General features: G+C 42.5%; 1 protein-coding gene across 1 annotated transcript in view; it reads left to right on the forward strand.

The window, feature by feature from the left end:
• The first annotated feature begins 2,025 nt into the window (after positions 1-2,025).
• LOC124622565 overlaps positions 2,026-17,246 on the forward strand; it is a 51,340-nt gene continuing 36,119 nt past the window's right edge. The window contains exon 1 of the mRNA XM_047148308.1: positions 2,026-2,086. The gene's annotated coding sequence lies outside the window, so the exon portion shown is untranslated. The remainder of the gene's footprint in view (positions 2,087-17,246) is intronic.

Genomic DNA, 17,246 nt, shown 5'->3' on the forward strand with positions numbered 1-17,246 from the left:
GCATCGGGGAGAGGCTACAACCCTGTCGCACTCCCTTCCCAACCACTGCTTCCCTTTCATGTCCCTCGACATACCTAGGTATTTAGTTGAATTTACGCCTTTTAGATTAGACTGATTTATCGTGTAACCGAAGTTTAACGGATTCATTTTAGCACTCATGTGGATGACCTCACACTTTTCGTTATTTAGGGTCAACTGTCACTTTTCGCACCATTCAGATATCTTTTCCAAATCGTTTTGCAGTTTGTTTTGATCTTCTGATGACTTTATTAGTCGATAAACGACAGCATCATCTGCAAACAACCGAAGACGGCTGCTCAGATTGTCTCCCAAAACGTTTATATAGATAAGGAACAGCAAAGGGCCCCTAACACTACCCTGGGAAACGCCAGAAACAACTTCTGTTTTACTCGATGACTTTCCGTCAATTACTATGAATTGTGACCTCTCTGACAGGAAATCACAAATACAGTCACATAACTAAAACGATATTCCATAAGCACGCAATTTCACTATGGGCCGCTTGTGTGGTACAGTGTCAAAAGCCTTCCGGAAATCCAGAAATACGGAATCGATCTGAAATCCCTTGTCAATAGCACTCTACACTTCATGTGAATAAAGAGCTAGTTGTGTTTCACAGGATCGATGTTTTCTAAACCCTCGTTGACTGTGTGTCAATAGACCGTTTTCTTCGAGGTAATTCATAATGTTCGAACACAATATATATTCCAAAGTCCTGCTGCATATCGACGTTAACGATATGGGCCTGTGATTTAGTGGATTACTCCTACTACCTTTCTCGAATATTGGTGTGACCTGTGCAACTTTCCAGTCTTCGGGTACGGATCTTTCGTCGAGCGAACGGTTGTATATGATTGTTAAGTATGGAGCTAATGCATCAGCATACTCCGAAAGGAACCTAATTGGTAGACGGTCTATACCAGAAGACTTATTTTTATTAAGTAATTTAAGTTGGTTCACTACTCCGAGGATATTTACTTCCACGTTACTCATGTTGGCAGCTCTTCTCGATTCGAATTCTGGAATGTTTACTTCTTCTTTTGTGAATACATTTCGGGGCTGTGTTTAGTAACTCTGCTTTGGCAGCACTATATTCGATAGTATCTCCATTGCTATTGCGCAATCATACAATAATGGGTCTTTCTCTCCAAGGACGTGCAATATGTGACATTTGCTTATGTTTGGGCGGTCAGTTGCCAGTTCCTGACGTAAGTGTCGATACTCGGCAGGGGTTCCTGAATTCCGCTAAAATTTCCTGCATCCGCAAAAAGCCTGGTGGAACTTCCAACTTTGTCTACTACGTTATTTATACTTATTGTGAAAAGTATTGGTCCTATTACACTCCCAGGGAGTACGCCCGAAGTTACTTTTATGTCTGAGGACCTCTCTCCGTTCAGAATGATACGCGTCCTGTTTGCTAGAAATTCTTCAGTCCAGTCATACAGTCACACAGGTGATCTGTGTGGAACTTTATGGAGTACCTTCCAGAACCCGAGATACGCGGCATCAACCTTACCGCCGCTATCTGCTGCTTTTTGTGTGTTTGGGGCAAGCAGAGAGAGCTGTTCCACCCAATCATTGTTCTCCCCTACAGAGGAGATCTTCGCCTCAAGAAATATCATAAGCGCGAGCGTAAAACATGTTCCAAAATTCTGTAGCGTCAGACATACACACTGTATTTTCTAAGTCTGTTGGACGAACCTTCTTGAAAACGAGAGTGATCTGTGCCTTTCTCCAGTCACTTCCGACGCTTCGCTCCTCCAGCGACTTACGGTATACCGCTGCTACAAGAGGAAGCTAATAGCCTTTCGACTACTGCCATAACCAGTTGTCAGTTCGACTTGTCCCGAACCAGGTGCTGCAGCGGCTGAGAGGAATATCAGCGTCCCACCGTCCGTTACGTGACGGCAGTCTGCAGGTGTCTTCGTCAAGGTCAGATAGCGGCCGGCAGAAAACCGTTGGTCACGATACGGAGCGCTCCCGCCATCAGTCGCTCGCTGACAAGTCAGCAGTCAGTAACGCATCACACAGCACACAGCAGCTCTTGTTCCAGCAGTCGCAACAGGTACGTCCTTGAGGTACGAACTCCAGCCTAGTGAGAGACTTCTCGCCTGTCAAACTTCGGCTTCTCACGTTACTGATGGGTTCCACATCGTCTGAACAAATCGACCCACCCGCTGTAGGCTTTCAGGGCTGTTCATACACCTAAAAACTATTACATTTAACACGCCTCCATGTCAGTTGCATTAAATGCCTTTCACGGAAAAAAATGATGTGCAGTTCCCATCACAAGAAAGGAAAGCCACTTAAAATAACTGCATCATAAGAACATTAAAATACCAACACATTAATAGTAACAATAATAATAACAATAATACAATATTTTAACATCTTGTGCTCATTTTGTACAACGATGACGCATCAGATATGAAGTTGAGCCTTTGTTTAAGAAAGGAAATGAAGAAATATCGTCACATTCGCGGCCAGTTTCACTTTTCCAGCAAATTTTCGAAACGGTAATGCACAACCGACTCGTTAACCGTCTAAAAGCAAATAATATATTGTCAAAGACACTATTCGGATTTCTAGAGGGTTCTGACATTGATGATGCTATAGTCACATACAGTGGGAATGTACTTAATTCCTTAACCAATACATAGCAGGCAACTGGTATGTATTGTGATATGTTAAAAGCATTTGACTATGTAAATTAGGATATTACTGTGCAACAGGAAATGCAGCAAAGTGATTCAAGTCCTAAATCTACGACAGTAAACAAAGGGTGTTATTAGAAAAGAGACATGCATTAACCTATCAGGCGTCATTTAAATTACACGCGGTGTCCCACAAGATTCCATCTTAGGACCCCGAATTTTTTTTTTTTTGTGCACTGAAGAGCAAAAGAAACTGGTACACCTGCCTCATGTCGTATAAGGCCCACGCGAGCACGCAGAAGTGACGCAACACGACGGGGCATGAACTCAACTAATGTCTGAAGTAGTGCTGGAGGGAATTGACACCATAAATCCTTCAGGGCTGTCCATAAATCCGTAGAGTACGAGGGGTAGATATTTCTTCTGAACAGGACATTGCAAGGCATCCCACATACGCCCAATAATTTACATCTACATCTACATGGTTACTCTGCAATTCACACTTAAGTGCCTGGCAGAGGGTTCATCGAACCATTTTCATACTACTTCTCTACCATTCCACTCTCGAATGGCGCGTGGGAAAAAGGAACACCTAAATCTTTCCGTTCGAGCTCTGATTTCTCTTATTTTATTATGGTGATCATTTCTCCCTACGTAGGTGGGTGTCAACAAAATATTTACGCATTCGGAAGAGAAAGTTGGTGATTGAAATTTCGTAAATAGATTTCGCCGCAAAGAAAACCGTCTTTGTTTCAGTGACTGCCACCCCGAACTCGCGTATCATATCAATGACACCCTCACCCCTATTGCGTGATAACACGAAACGAGCTGCCCTTCTTTGCACTTTTTCGATGTCCTCCGTGAATCTTACCTGGTAAGGATCCCATACCGCGCAGCAATATTCTAGCAGAGGACGGACAAGTGTAATGTAGGCTGTCTCTTTAGTGGGTTTGTCGCATCTTCTAAGTGTTCTGCCAACAAAACACAGTCTTTGTTTCGCCTTCCCCACAATATTATCTATGTGGTCTTTACAATTTAAGTTGCTCGTAATTGTAATTCCTAGGTATTTAGTCGAATTGACAGCCCTTAGATTTGTGCGATTTACCGTATATCCAAAATACATCGGATTTCTTTTAGTACCCACGTGGATGATCTCGCACTTCTCTTTGTTTAGTGCTAATAGCCACTTTTCGTACTATACATAAATTCTCTCTAGATCATTCTGTAATTGGAACTGATCGTCTGATGATTTTACTAGACGGTAAATTACAGTGTCATCTGCAAACAATCTAAGGGGGCTGCGCAGATTATACAGCGCTATACTACTATCGTTTCAAAGGCTGTCTGTGAAATCGCCTTGAATGCTCAAATAGCCCTGTCTCAAGTGGCGTGTCACAGAGCGTTGTCTGCCAGTTACAGCGTATATATAGTAGGATCTTGTTATCTGCTTCTCTACGGAAGTAATCCCTACTTACAGTTGCATCACAGCTGTCAACTGGGCTGTTTAGTGCTCATATTTCCCGTCTGATTAAAGGCAACACAGACAGTCTCTCTCTCTCTTTCTCTCTCTCACTCCAGCACACACACACACACACACACACACACACACACAAACACACACACACACACACACACACACCACTGATTATTCTTATTGCTCTTTTCTGAATTTTAAATCGATTGTTTGGCAAAACTTGTAATTCCTCAGACCAGCGTGTGCACATTTGGACACAGTAGCACGCACAACAGTTTTCAGTGTCACAGCAATATGTAAGCACTGTCAAAAGATAATAGCATTTTTTTGAACTTCTGTTATATAGGCGAACATATTTTTCCCATCCAGCGATAGTCCAAGAAAATTCGCGTAAGAAGTTTGTTCAGTGAAGCTGTCCCTTCATTCTAGTACTGTACTACTTCCATTTTTTTTATTTTTTTTTCCTTACACCTCTAAGATTCTTTCGTACAGTTTTATTCTCATTTACCATCATGCAGTTGTCTCTAAATCATCTAGCAAACAATTTACGCAAAACAACTTCCATCTTTAAGTGTATAAAACCGGCAGTGGATACATGTCCACTCTCGCGGGATGATAGCAGTAAGTGTTGAGGAAGAACGCACCGTAAGGAAATGTTTTATGTCTTGTACTTAATGCGAGAAACTATTGGATAAACTGGAAATTTGTGCTAAGTTCTGTGGGACCAAACTGCTGAGGTCATCGGTCCCTACGCTTACACACTAATTAGTCTAACTTAAACTAACTTACGCTAAGGACAACAAACACACTCACGACCGAGGGAGGACTCGAACCTCCGACGGTGGTGAGCCGCGTGAGAGAAACTATTGGAAGATTCCGCTACTTACGTGCGCAGAACTCGTTTTGTAGCTCATTTCGCTTATACAGTTAACAGATTGGTAATTAATCGTTACATATTTATGTTCTTTTATTCTTCCAACAACTGTCGAGATCGCCATAAGATGTGTTTATTACTACTGGTTTCGGCTTATGTTAAAGCCATACTCAGATTTTTTAGGCCGCCTACGTCTGGTGCTGGCGACTCCTCGGTACTTGTCGTGATGCCACGATCTTACACTGTGGCATAAAAAGGGGGCCTAAGAAAAGTCCGAGGATGGCTTTAACGTAAGCCGAAACCGGTAATAATCGATGCTTGTTCTCATCGAAGTTAGTACCAGATTGCTGCACTCCACAGACAATGTCGTATTAACTTATAAGTAATACGGATTATACGTTTTTCATAAAAAAATTCTGAAAGAAGTTGTACGAGTTTTGTTTCTTACCACTCTGTAGCTGGGAAACGGTACAGCACACGACAGAACTGTAGGTGTGGTTCCAATGGTTCCAATGGCTCTGAGCACTATGGGACTTAACATCTATGGTCATCAGTCCCCTAGAACTTAGAACTACTTAAACCTAACTAACCTAAGGACATCACACAACACCCAGCCATCACGAGGCAGAGAAAATCCCTGACCCCGCCGGGAATCGAACCCGGGAACCCGGGCGTGGGAAGCGAGAACGCTACCGCACAACCACGAGCTGCGGGCTACTGTAGGTGTGTAGTACGCACTGCGAGTGTAATTCCAGTGTGTTGGCTGCCCTGCGAGGGTGGGGCTGGGGCTGTTCCTCCCACATTTCTCCACAGCTGAAACAATCAGTGTGCCAGGAAGAGGCACCGAGCGTCTCCTGCTGAAGTGCCGAGTTGTGTTGGTCCTACAGTGACTCCGCCTCTAGCTTTGATGACAACTCGGCGTGCCATATCCACACTGACGGATAGATCTTCTAGTGCAGAGCTACCAAATTGCGTGGATGTTGATTGGTACATTTCGCCCGCTACGGCGTTGCAAATGGTCCAAGTTCTATGGGACTGTGATCGGCTGGTATAGCTGACCAGTCGCGATGGCATGCGTAAGCATCGGTCAAACGAGGAACGTATGTGGGCAGTTCTACAAACACAGCTGTTATCGTCTTGGAAAACGAGAATGTCGACAGCATACTCATCGTGAGAACGTAGAAGACAGGCCAGCATTTAGTCTCCGAGAATGTTGAAATAAATATGAGACTTGTAGTATCCAAAAACTGGTTCAGATGGCTCTGAGAAATACAGGACTTAACATCTGAGGTCATCAGTCCCCTAGACTTAGAACTACTTAAACCTAACTAACCTAAGGACATCACACACATGCATGCACGAGGCAGGATTCGAACCTGTGACTGTAGCAGTCGCGCGGTTCCGTACTGAAGCACCTAGAACCGCTCGGCCACAGCGGCCGGGGCAATAAATTAATAACTGATTCTTTTACCGACCTCCACCCCATGACTCAGAGGACAAAGTTGCTGAACAACTCAAAGAAAACTTGAACCTCACTTCAAATAAATACCACATTCATACAATTATAGTTGGTGGTGACTTCAAGGCACCCTTGATATGTTGGCGAAAATACATGTTTAAAGTCTGCCGCAGGCATAAAACATCGTGCGAAGTCGTACTGAATGCTAGCTCAGAAAATTATTTTGAACCATTTGTTCAGGAATCCACTCAAAGTGCAAATGGTTGAGAAAATATACTTGCCCTGTCAGCTACAAATAATGCTGAGCAAATAGCGAGTATAATAACGTATACAGGGATCAGTGACCACAAGGTCATTATAGCAAGAATGAATACATATCCACCAAGAATAAACGCAAAATACATCTGTTTAAAAAAGAACAGATAAAAATTTTCTTGACGCCGTCCTAAAGGACAGTCTCCACTCCTCCTGATCTGACCATGCAAACGTAAATTGGAAGAAATTGTATCCACGGCATCTGAGAGATATGTGCCATATAGATGGTACTGATCCCGCATGGCACTCAAAACATGTCAGAACATTGTTGCAGAAGCAATGAAATACACGTGTCAAATTTAAAAGAATACAAAACCTCCAAGACTGGAACAGTTTTACAGAAGCTTGAAAGTTAGTGTGGGCTTAAGTGCGAAATGCCTTTTAATAGTTTCCACAGCGAAACTCTGTCTCGAAATCTCGCAGACCCGAAGATGGCTGGCTCTAAGCACTATGGGACTTAACATCTGAGGTCATCAGTCCCCTAGACTTAGAACTACGTAGACCTAACTAACCTAAAGACATCACACACATCCATGCCCGAGGCAGGATTCGAACCTGCGACTGTAGCAGCCGCATGGTTCCGGACTGAACGCCTAGAACCGCTCAGTCACAGCGGCCGGCTGCAGACCCGAACAGGTTCTGATCGTATGCAAAGTACATCTCCGGCAAGACGCAGTCAATACCTTCACTGTGCGATAGCAAATTAATGTTACTGATGGCAGTGCAACTAAAGCACAGCTGCTGAACTCGGTTTTCCGAAATGTCTTCACGATAAACGACACAGTAAATATTCCAGAATTCGAATCAAATACTGCTGGCAACATGAGCAAATTAGAAGTAGATATTCTCGGTCTCGGTGTGACGAAGCAGTTTAAATCACGTAATATAGTCAAGGCCTCGTGTCTAGACTCTATACCAGTCAGGTTCCTGTCAGAGTATGCTGATACAATAGCTCCGTACTTTGCAGTTATACACGATCTATCGCTCGTCGAAATCTTCGTTCCTAAAGATTGTAAAGTTGTACAAGTCACACCAATACTCAAGAAAGGAAATAGCAATAATCCGCCGAATTACAGGCCCATATATTACCGTCGATTTGCAGTAGTATTTTGAAACACATAGATCTACTGTTTTCGAACATCATGAATTACATCGAGGAAAATCATTTATCAAACATCCAACACGGATCAAGAAAATACCGTTCTTGTGGAACACAACTAGCTTTCTATTCTCACGATGTAATGAGTGCTATCGACAGGCGATGTCAAATTGATTCTACATTTTCAGATTTCCAGAAGACTTTTGACGCCAGTCGTCAAAAGTGACTTCTACTCAAATTGTGTGTCTGTGGAGTATGACTGGACACGCGTGATTTCCTGTCAGAAAGGTCACAGTTCGTAGTAACTGACGGAAAGTAATCGAGTAAAACAGAACTAATATCCCGCGTTTCCCAAGGAAGTGTTATAAGCTCTCTGCTGTTCCTGTTTTACATAGACGATTTAGGAGACATTCTCAGCAGCTCTCTTAGATTGTTCGTAGGTAATGCTGTCATTTACTATCTTGTAAAGTAATCAGATAATCAAAACCAGTTGCAAATTGATTTAGACAAGATATTTGTATGGTGCGAGAAGTGGCGATTGAGTCTAAATAATATAAAGCGTGAAGTCATCCACGTAACTACTAAAAGTAATCTGCTAAATTACGGTTACACGATAAATAACGCAAATCTAAAGGCTGTAAATTCAACTTAATTCTTAAGAATTACAGTTATGAGTAACTTAAGTTGAAACCATCACATAGGTAATGTCGTGGGCAAAGCAAACCAAAGACTGCTATTTATTGGCAGAACACTTAGAAAATGCAACAGGTCTACTAAAGAGACTGCTTACAATGTGGCTGGGCATCCTCTTCTGGAGTACTGCAGTGCGGTGTGGGACACACATCGGACAGAATTGATGGAGAACATAGAAAAAGTTGGGCAGCGATTTATGGGGGAGAGAGTGCCACGGATATGATACAAGATCTGGTGTGGCAGTCATTAAAACAAAGGCATTTTTAGAATTTGAAGGAGAATCAGCATTGGTCGTATTTTTTTGTTTTATTATCCGCAAAACCGATTTTCGGTCACTTAGTGACCATCCTCAGTGCTATAATATACAATTAAAATTGGTAGGCACTGGTATCAACAAGCTTAGAGCGATCACATGAGTTTATGTGATCGCTCTAATCTTGTTGATACCAGTGCCTACCAATTTTAATTGTATATTACAGCACTGAGGATGGTCACTAAGTGACCGAAAATCGATTTTGCGGATAATAAAACAAAAAAATACGACCAATGCTGATTCTCCTTCCAATTCTATCCACTATTTGGTCGTGGTGCACAGAACAATCCACGGAGTCGCCAATCAATAAAGGCATTTTTCGTTGTGGCGGTACGTCCCAATCAAATTTTAATCACCATCTTATTCCTCAAAGTGGGAAAATACTTTGTTCGAAGATGACGAGCAGCTGTCTCGTCGAAATATTGTGCAGCTTCCACAACATTATCCGACGCGACGCCCGTGAACCAATGAAGCGATTGCAATGTATTTTCTTCGCAGTGGATACCACAGCAAGAAATTTATTAAAAAAGAGGCGGCATTTTTCCACTTCTGCTGCATTTATATTACTGGTACACTATAGTAGTTGCTGCCGATTAGGCTGTTCGCAGGTGATTTTCTGCAATACGAAAATGGGCCATATACATTAAAATGGCAGTGACTTTAAATTTACGTGTTCTGCTCGTTACGGTCCAGATATATACCTTCTTGTTGGTTTGGCAAACTGACATTTTAATCAGGTGCCTCATCTTTATAAAAAGAAAGATTGCTAGTATCAAACGTTCCAAGTTCCATTTCTTTCAAGTTACGCGTTTTTTGCCGCTGTGTTCTCGGAATATTAGTGCGCGGCCTTGCTCCAAGTACCAAATAATGAAGAGAATGTTTTCAAACATTCATCAGCAGATGGCGCATGGTCTTTGTGCCTAGCAGTGCTTTGCTTTGGAGTTCCAAATGCCATGCGTAAAGGTCTCATCCATTTATTTGATGATGGACAGTTCGTGTGGAAAGCAGAGTGCACGGAATTTTTGTTTTCATCAATGAAACATCTTTATAATGGAAAGAGACAATTTGGGTTTTGAAAAATAGTAAGAAAGATTGGAGAAGTGGACAGTCAAAGCGATGTATCTGTGGAAAATGTTGCGAAAAGTACATCTTCCTCAACAACACAGGGAGTTCTATACACTACTTAGCACTGATCCTAAGAACGGGTATGTGTAAGAAGCAGAAGTCAATACCGAAAGATTTTTTTCTTGAATTTAATTAAATTAAATTTGTTACTCTCTTGCAAAAAATTTAAAAGATAAGAGAAATGGTTTTTTGTTGACAACTGATCTACTAGTTAAACCATTAGTGCTGTATTCCTGCAGCTGTATTATCACAAATACAACTTAGCGCCATGGTATTAATGGCACTTGAAAGAAGAACGTTCTTATTGCTGCTTGGAACCGGCGAGTTCACTGATACAACACTTAAAACGCTCCTAATAGATTAAGTATTTTCCAGTTTGTCTCACTATCTTTGCAGTGACGAGGCGAGGACCATAATTCTGTGGTAGAAGAATATTTTCTCAGTTTTTTGGATACAAATAATTATATACAAAAAGAGATACCTTGGTTTTTTAATTCTCCTGACAATGTGGGATTTCGTACTTAGGACGTCTGACCATTTCCACTCTTCAAATGTCAGGCTATGAAATCAAGAAGTCAGCAAATGTGCTACAAAAGTTAATGAAACACGTAAATTTAAAGGTGCTGCCTTTTTAATAAATATGGCACATGAAACTTCCTGGCAGATTAAAACTGTGTGCCCGACCGAGACTCGAACTCGGGACCTTTGCCTTTCGCGGGCAAGTGGTAGAGCACTTGCCCGCGAAAGGCAAAGGTCCTGAGTTCGAGTCTCGGTCGGGCACACAGTTTTAATCTGCCAGGAAGTTTCATATCAGCGCACACTCCGCTGCAGAGTGAAAATCTCATTCTGGAAACATCCCCCAGGCTGTGGCTAAGCCATGTCTCCGCAATATCCTTTCTTTCAGGAGTGCTAGTTCTGCAAGGTTCGCAGGAGAGCTTCTGTAAAGTTTGGAAGGTAGGAGACGAGGTACTGGCAGAACTACAGCTGTGAGTACCGGCCGTGAGTCGTGCTTCGGTAGCTCAGATGGTAGAGCACTTGCCCGCGAAAGGCAAAGGTCCCGAGTTCGAGTCTCGGTCGGGCACGCAGTTTTAATCTGCCTGGAAGTTTCATATCAGCGCACACTCCGCTGCAGAGTGAAAATCTCATTCTGGAATATGGTACATATTTATACTGCAGAAAATCAGTTGAATATTGGCTAAAAGGAGAAGCTAGACAAGTACCAAAGAAATAAATGCAGCATAAATGGAGAAATGACACTTTCTTTTAATAATATATAACCTTGTCACTTAATCACGAGTGTGGAAACGTTGGAATGTGTCGCTTACTTTGATTCTACGAGAGGCGTTCAGTAGGTCGACTTTATACAGCATTCCAATGCAGCATATCATTCCCCATTCTTTTGGCTACAAAACCCTATTTTTCAACATAATCTCTTCTCAGTGCGACGGCCTTACGCCACCTTCCTGGGATTGTGTGTTCAGATGGTACCACTTTACTGGTCGACGCCGGAACCAATGTCTTGCCACATCAATAACCTCGCCGTCATCCAAGTACTGCTTCCCACGGAATAGATTCTTCATTAGGCCAAACAGGTGGAAGACGTGGGATCCGTGCTGTATAGTGAACTAGGAGGAACAGTCCAATGAAGTTCTGTGAGGTATTCTCGGATGCACAGACTTGTGTTGTCATGGAGAAGGAGAAATTCGTTTGCATTTTCTGAGGCGACGAACACGCTGAGGTCGTTTATTCAGTTTCCTGAGGGCAGTGCAACACACTTCCGAGTTGACCGTTGCGCCATGAGGGGAGGCATCGAACAGAGTAACCTCTTCAGAGTCCTAGAAGACAATAACTATGTCTTTACAGGCTGAGGGTGCAGATTTGAACTCTTTCTTCGGAGCAGAGATTGAAACATGTACGTGTCTTTACAGGCTGAGGGTGCAGATTTGAACTTTTTCTTCGGAGCAGAGATTGAAACATGTACGTTTGAAATAAGTAAAACATTTGCGTTTGAAATTACGTAACTGACAGTAGCCCTGAAGCACAACTTTGGCAGAGATTGAAACATGTACGTTTGAAATAAGTAAAACATTTGCGTTTGAAATTACGTAACTGACAGTAGCCCTGAAGCACAACTTAGGCCATAACTATGTCTTTACAGGCTGAGGGTGCAGATTTGAACTTTTTCTTCGGAGCAGAGATTGAAACATGTACGTTTGAAATAAGTAAAACATTTGCGTTTGAAATTACGTAAGTGACAGTAGCCCTGAAGCACAACTTTGGGCTCTGGACGTGTCTTACCTCGTCGCTTATACTCTTTCCCCTGTACTGAACTTTTCTGACTGCGAGAATGTAAATTTAATTTAGCTGCGAGAATGTAAACTGTCAATAAATTTAAACCAAACCAAAACTGCATGAATTTACGTAATACAAGATTTGAATGTAATACAACACTACTGATTTGAAATTGGCCCTGATAATAAAATAAAACTTGATCAATTTGAAAATAATGGTCCCTGTGCTTAATGATTGCTATCCCTTTACCTACGCAATGGTAACGCTCTTCGCACTACTCTCTGTTAGTACTTTAAATTGTATAGGTGGCAAACAGCTGTGTATACTTCTGTTGCTTAGCATGCATTTTAATTAAATCATATGACTGACACACCTACTTCTTGATAAAATTAGTTAATCAAAAATGCATGGATCTGGGAACTAGTATTAACTTGGGGTAAGTAACAATACGGCACGAACATTAAAACTTGTATTTTGACCCTTTGAAAATTAATAATGCTCACAATTAACATACTCAATAAACCTATTACACATTAACAATTAGCTTTACAAAATCATTGGATGTGAGTGCTATACATTCTCTCAATCATTACTTATGAATACTCGCATTGGATTAGTAACAAAACAACTTTCTTTTAACTTAATTATTTCCAACTTCAGTTGAGATTCCTTTTACAGTTAGCAAACATCATAGTATCTAGCAAATAAAATTCATTACTGCCCGTAACGAGTAAGTATAAATCTAGCACGCGTCAAATACAACACGTCTTTACACTTGAGACTCCTCCCTATCTAAATTTACTCTAACATATTACCCATAACACCTTGAATGAGCGATCGCGTTGAGCAGCGACACTACTACACAATCGGTACTATATTTGACAATATCTGGTTGAATATAATATTTCCTTACAAGACTTGAATTAATTTACCCAGTGTATGTACTTTTCAAGTGGTTTGGCGCCACTCCGTGGATAGCTGTTTTGTTTCCGGTTCGAAGAGACGAACCCATGTTTCTTCGCCTGTAACGACGTTCGACAAACATTGTCACGATCAACCTCGTAATGTGCAAAGCAACTGCGCACAGATGGTCCTTTGTTGCTTTTTATGATATTTTCTTAGGAGGCGAGGAACCAAGCGGACACACCCAAAGATACCCCATCTGGTGGACGAGTGTGTCACCACTACCAGCTGTGCAGCGAGGTGTTTGATTGTGATCTGTCGATCACCTCGAATGAGAGCGTCCGCACGTTTCTACGTTGGAGGAGTGACAGCCGTGCGCCGCCGGGCAGCTCTTGGAAGATCGAACTAAACTAAGCGACGTTGTTACGCCCTTGACAGACGCGTCGCTTTTGTTCAGCGCGCCAGGTCTCCACAGACACTCTGCAAGCGGCTATTAATATCCAACAAGGGAACCTCCCCATCGTACCCCCCTCAGATTTAGTCATAAGTTGGCACAGTGGATAGGCCTTGAAAAACCGAACACAGATCAATCGAGAAAACAGGAAGAAGTTGTGTGGAACTATGAAAAAATAAAATATACAAACCGAGTAGTCGATGTGCAAGATATGCAACATCATCGCAAATTTAAATCAAGAGCGACGTGGTCCCGTGGTTAGCGTGAGCAGTTGCGGAACGAAAGATCCTCGGTTCGAGTCTTCCTTCGAGCGAAAATTTTAATTTTTTATTTTCAGACAATTATCAACGTTCAGGCACTCACACATAATCAACTTCGCTCTCCAAAATTCCAGGACATGTTCAGATTTGCTTGGACATAGGCAGGATTTGACGGTCTACACACGGAGAAATTTGAAACATATGTTTTGACAGAGCACAGGGAAAAGTGAGCGACTGCGAAACTGTTGGATTCATTTGTTGCAGTTTATGTGACAAACTCTTATGTTTTCATCACTTTTTTGGGACTGATTATCACATCCACAAGAAAACCTAAATCGGGCAACGTAGAAGAATGTTTTTACCCATTCGCCAAGTGTACAAGTTAGGTGGGTCGACAACATATTCCTGTCATGTGACGCACATGCCGTCACCAGTGTCGTATAGAATATATCAGACGTGTTTTCCTGTGGAGGAATCGGTTGACCCATGACCTTGCGATCAAATGTTTTCGGTTCCCATTGGAGAGGCACGTCCTTTCGTCTACTAATCGCACGGTTTTGCGGTGCGGTCGCAAAACACAGACACTAAACTTATTACAGTGAACAGAGACGTCAATGAACGAATGGACAGATCATAACTTTGCCAAAATAAATAAAAACTTCTCGCTGGAGGGGAGACTTGAACCACTGACCTCTCGTTCCGCAGCTGCTCACGCTAACCACGGGACCACAGCACTCCTGAGCTGAGATTATCCTTGATGTTGCCTATCTTCGCATGGACTACTCAGTTTGTATATTTTGCTTATTTTTTCATATTTCCACGCAACTTCTTCCTGTTTTCTCGATTGATCTGTGTTCAGTTTTTCAAGGCCTGTCCACTGTGCCAACTTATAACTACATCTGAGGGGGGTGCGATGGGGAGGTTCCCTTGTAAGATGCATGTAATTATAGGGGCTGAAGCAGGAATAAGCCAAGACGTCCCACAATAAATTCCACAATTTCTTTCAACAGGAAATGGCTGAGAAGATATTTGTTGTGTTTCTTAATTGCCCCCCCCCCCCCCCCCCCCCCCCGCCTTCCGCCGACCTTGGTTCGATCGCCTTGCGCCTGCCGGTTGCGCTACGCTCTGCTACAGATTAATCGGAGCTTCTCCTGATAGCAGCTGGCCTCAGTGCTGAAGTGGTGGCACAGTGCAAGGACACGGAGCCGGTTTTTCTGCCGCGCTTATCACCCAGTCTGATGATCGCACCTGACTGCGGGCTTTACGTGGCACATCCTCGTCAGATATCCAGAACAGACAGGAACCTCGTAAGCGTTAGAGTCCATGTCCTCAAATGCCAGTTGAAAGACAGACAGACAGAGCACAACAAATTATCTTCTCAGCGAATTTCCGTTGAAAGAAATTGTGGAATTTATTGTGGGACGTCTTGGCATATTCCCGCTTCAGCACCTATAAATACATGAAGTTCTGATAGCTGGCGGCGCTACACGTGATGGCGGAGAGTAGTGGCTTCACCATAAGCGGATTTTGTCACTTATTTTCCCTTTTTAAGCCTTTATTTGAATCTTGAACATAGTAATATACTGCAAAGCTCGGCGCAGTATTGTTTGAAACTGGAAACCAGCACTTAGAACTCTGTGACTGTGGATTGGTCGAAAATATTGACAAATTGCTATTATTTTCAGAATGAGATTTTCACTCTGCAGCGGAGTGTGCGCTGATATGAAACTTCCTGGCAGGTTAAAACTTTGTGCCGGACCGAGACTCGAACTCGGGAACTTTGCCTTTCGCGGGCATGTGCTCTACCAACTGAGCTACCCAAGCACGACTCACGGCCCCTCCTCACAGCTTTACTTCTGCCAGTATCTCGTCTCCTACCTTCAGGAGTGCTAGTCCTGCTAGGTTCGCAGGAGAGCTTCTGTGAAGTTTGGAAGGTAGGAGACGAGGTACTGGCGGAATTAAAGCTGTGTGGACGGGGCATGAGTCGTGCTTGGGTAGCTCCGTTGGTAGAGCACTTGGCCGCGAAAGGCAAAGGTCCTGAGTTCGAGTCCCAGTCTGGCACACAGTTTTAATCTACTATTATTTTGTCCTTCAGGATATTTGCGTATCATTAGAAGAGATCCAGAGCTATGGCCCTTAGTGAACGCAACTGTACGTATAATCCTGAAAACAGAGCTCCATAGCTCCCTTGCTTGAGCTCTTGCTAGTAATACGCACGAAAGTGGTCCTAAAGTCACTGAGAACAACTAAGGGGCTATTAATAATCTATTAAGAGATGTCCCACGCGCAACAATACCTGGGTCTCATGGACAGGAGTCCACAAGGGGGTGGTGAAAGGTGGGCGGCGGTGAGGGGGAGGGGGCAAGTGTTCTCGCTCCCTCCTGGACTCTGCGATACAGACTTTGTTGTACATTACAGTTTACAGCAACGATTATCTGGGAACGATTGTCTGTGATTCGACTAGATTTGTGGGCGCGTTCCTGTATAATTCACATATGAACCCAAGTGAGTCAAGTCCAAAAGAAGAAATACATTTTTTGTGGTAGAAGCGAGTAAAACAAATGTGATACTTTAAGGTCGGAAAGATGATTGTGTAGGAGTTGGAATCTTTGCAGTTTGTATGGGTGGCACACAGCGCAAAATTCAGTCATATAGTGACAGATTCTTCTGTCCACTTGGCATGGCTTCGTACTATAGTGTCAAACTGTAAGGCAGTCTTGGTTCAGGCCTAGGCTTTTAAAACGGATAATCAAAGATTTATGTGGCAAGGTATTGAAATCTTTCCTGATCTATAAACAGCTTTGTTCATCAGTACTGATGGTTATTTTTTCCGCTAGTGTCGTATTCGTGAACATCACCATTCTCCCCAAATAGTGATGGATTCTTTAAGTCAAATTTCTTTAATGATTATACTTACTAGGAATCAGCCTCTTACAAGATGTTTGTGGATGGACATCACATTTTATTGTCAGAGTTCGCTTTTGTGCGATCAGTAATTTCTGTCTACAGAAATATGCGAGATGTTTTTATTTGTTTGTTTCCAAAACTAAAAATTACACGAAGATCAAATGTTGCATGATTTAACTATTTGGGCATCACAATGATAAGTTTCTTTCAGTTTAAGATTTCATCAGTGTGTACTCCCAAAAATGTAGAACGTTCTGATCTATTTACTGATTCCTCTTCATGTGCTATATTAATTTTCGGCAACAATATGGGAATGTGGGTCTGCTTTGATGCCAAACACTTTTGTTCTTTATTTATTTATTCCAAAACTAGTTTCAGCGACAATATCGTCATCATCAGTGCG

Source organism: Schistocerca americana, chromosome 7 (assembly GCF_021461395.2).
Source record: "Schistocerca americana isolate TAMUIC-IGC-003095 chromosome 7, iqSchAmer2.1, whole genome shotgun sequence".
NCBI classification, from domain to species: Eukaryota; Metazoa; Arthropoda; class Insecta; order Orthoptera; family Acrididae; genus Schistocerca; species Schistocerca americana.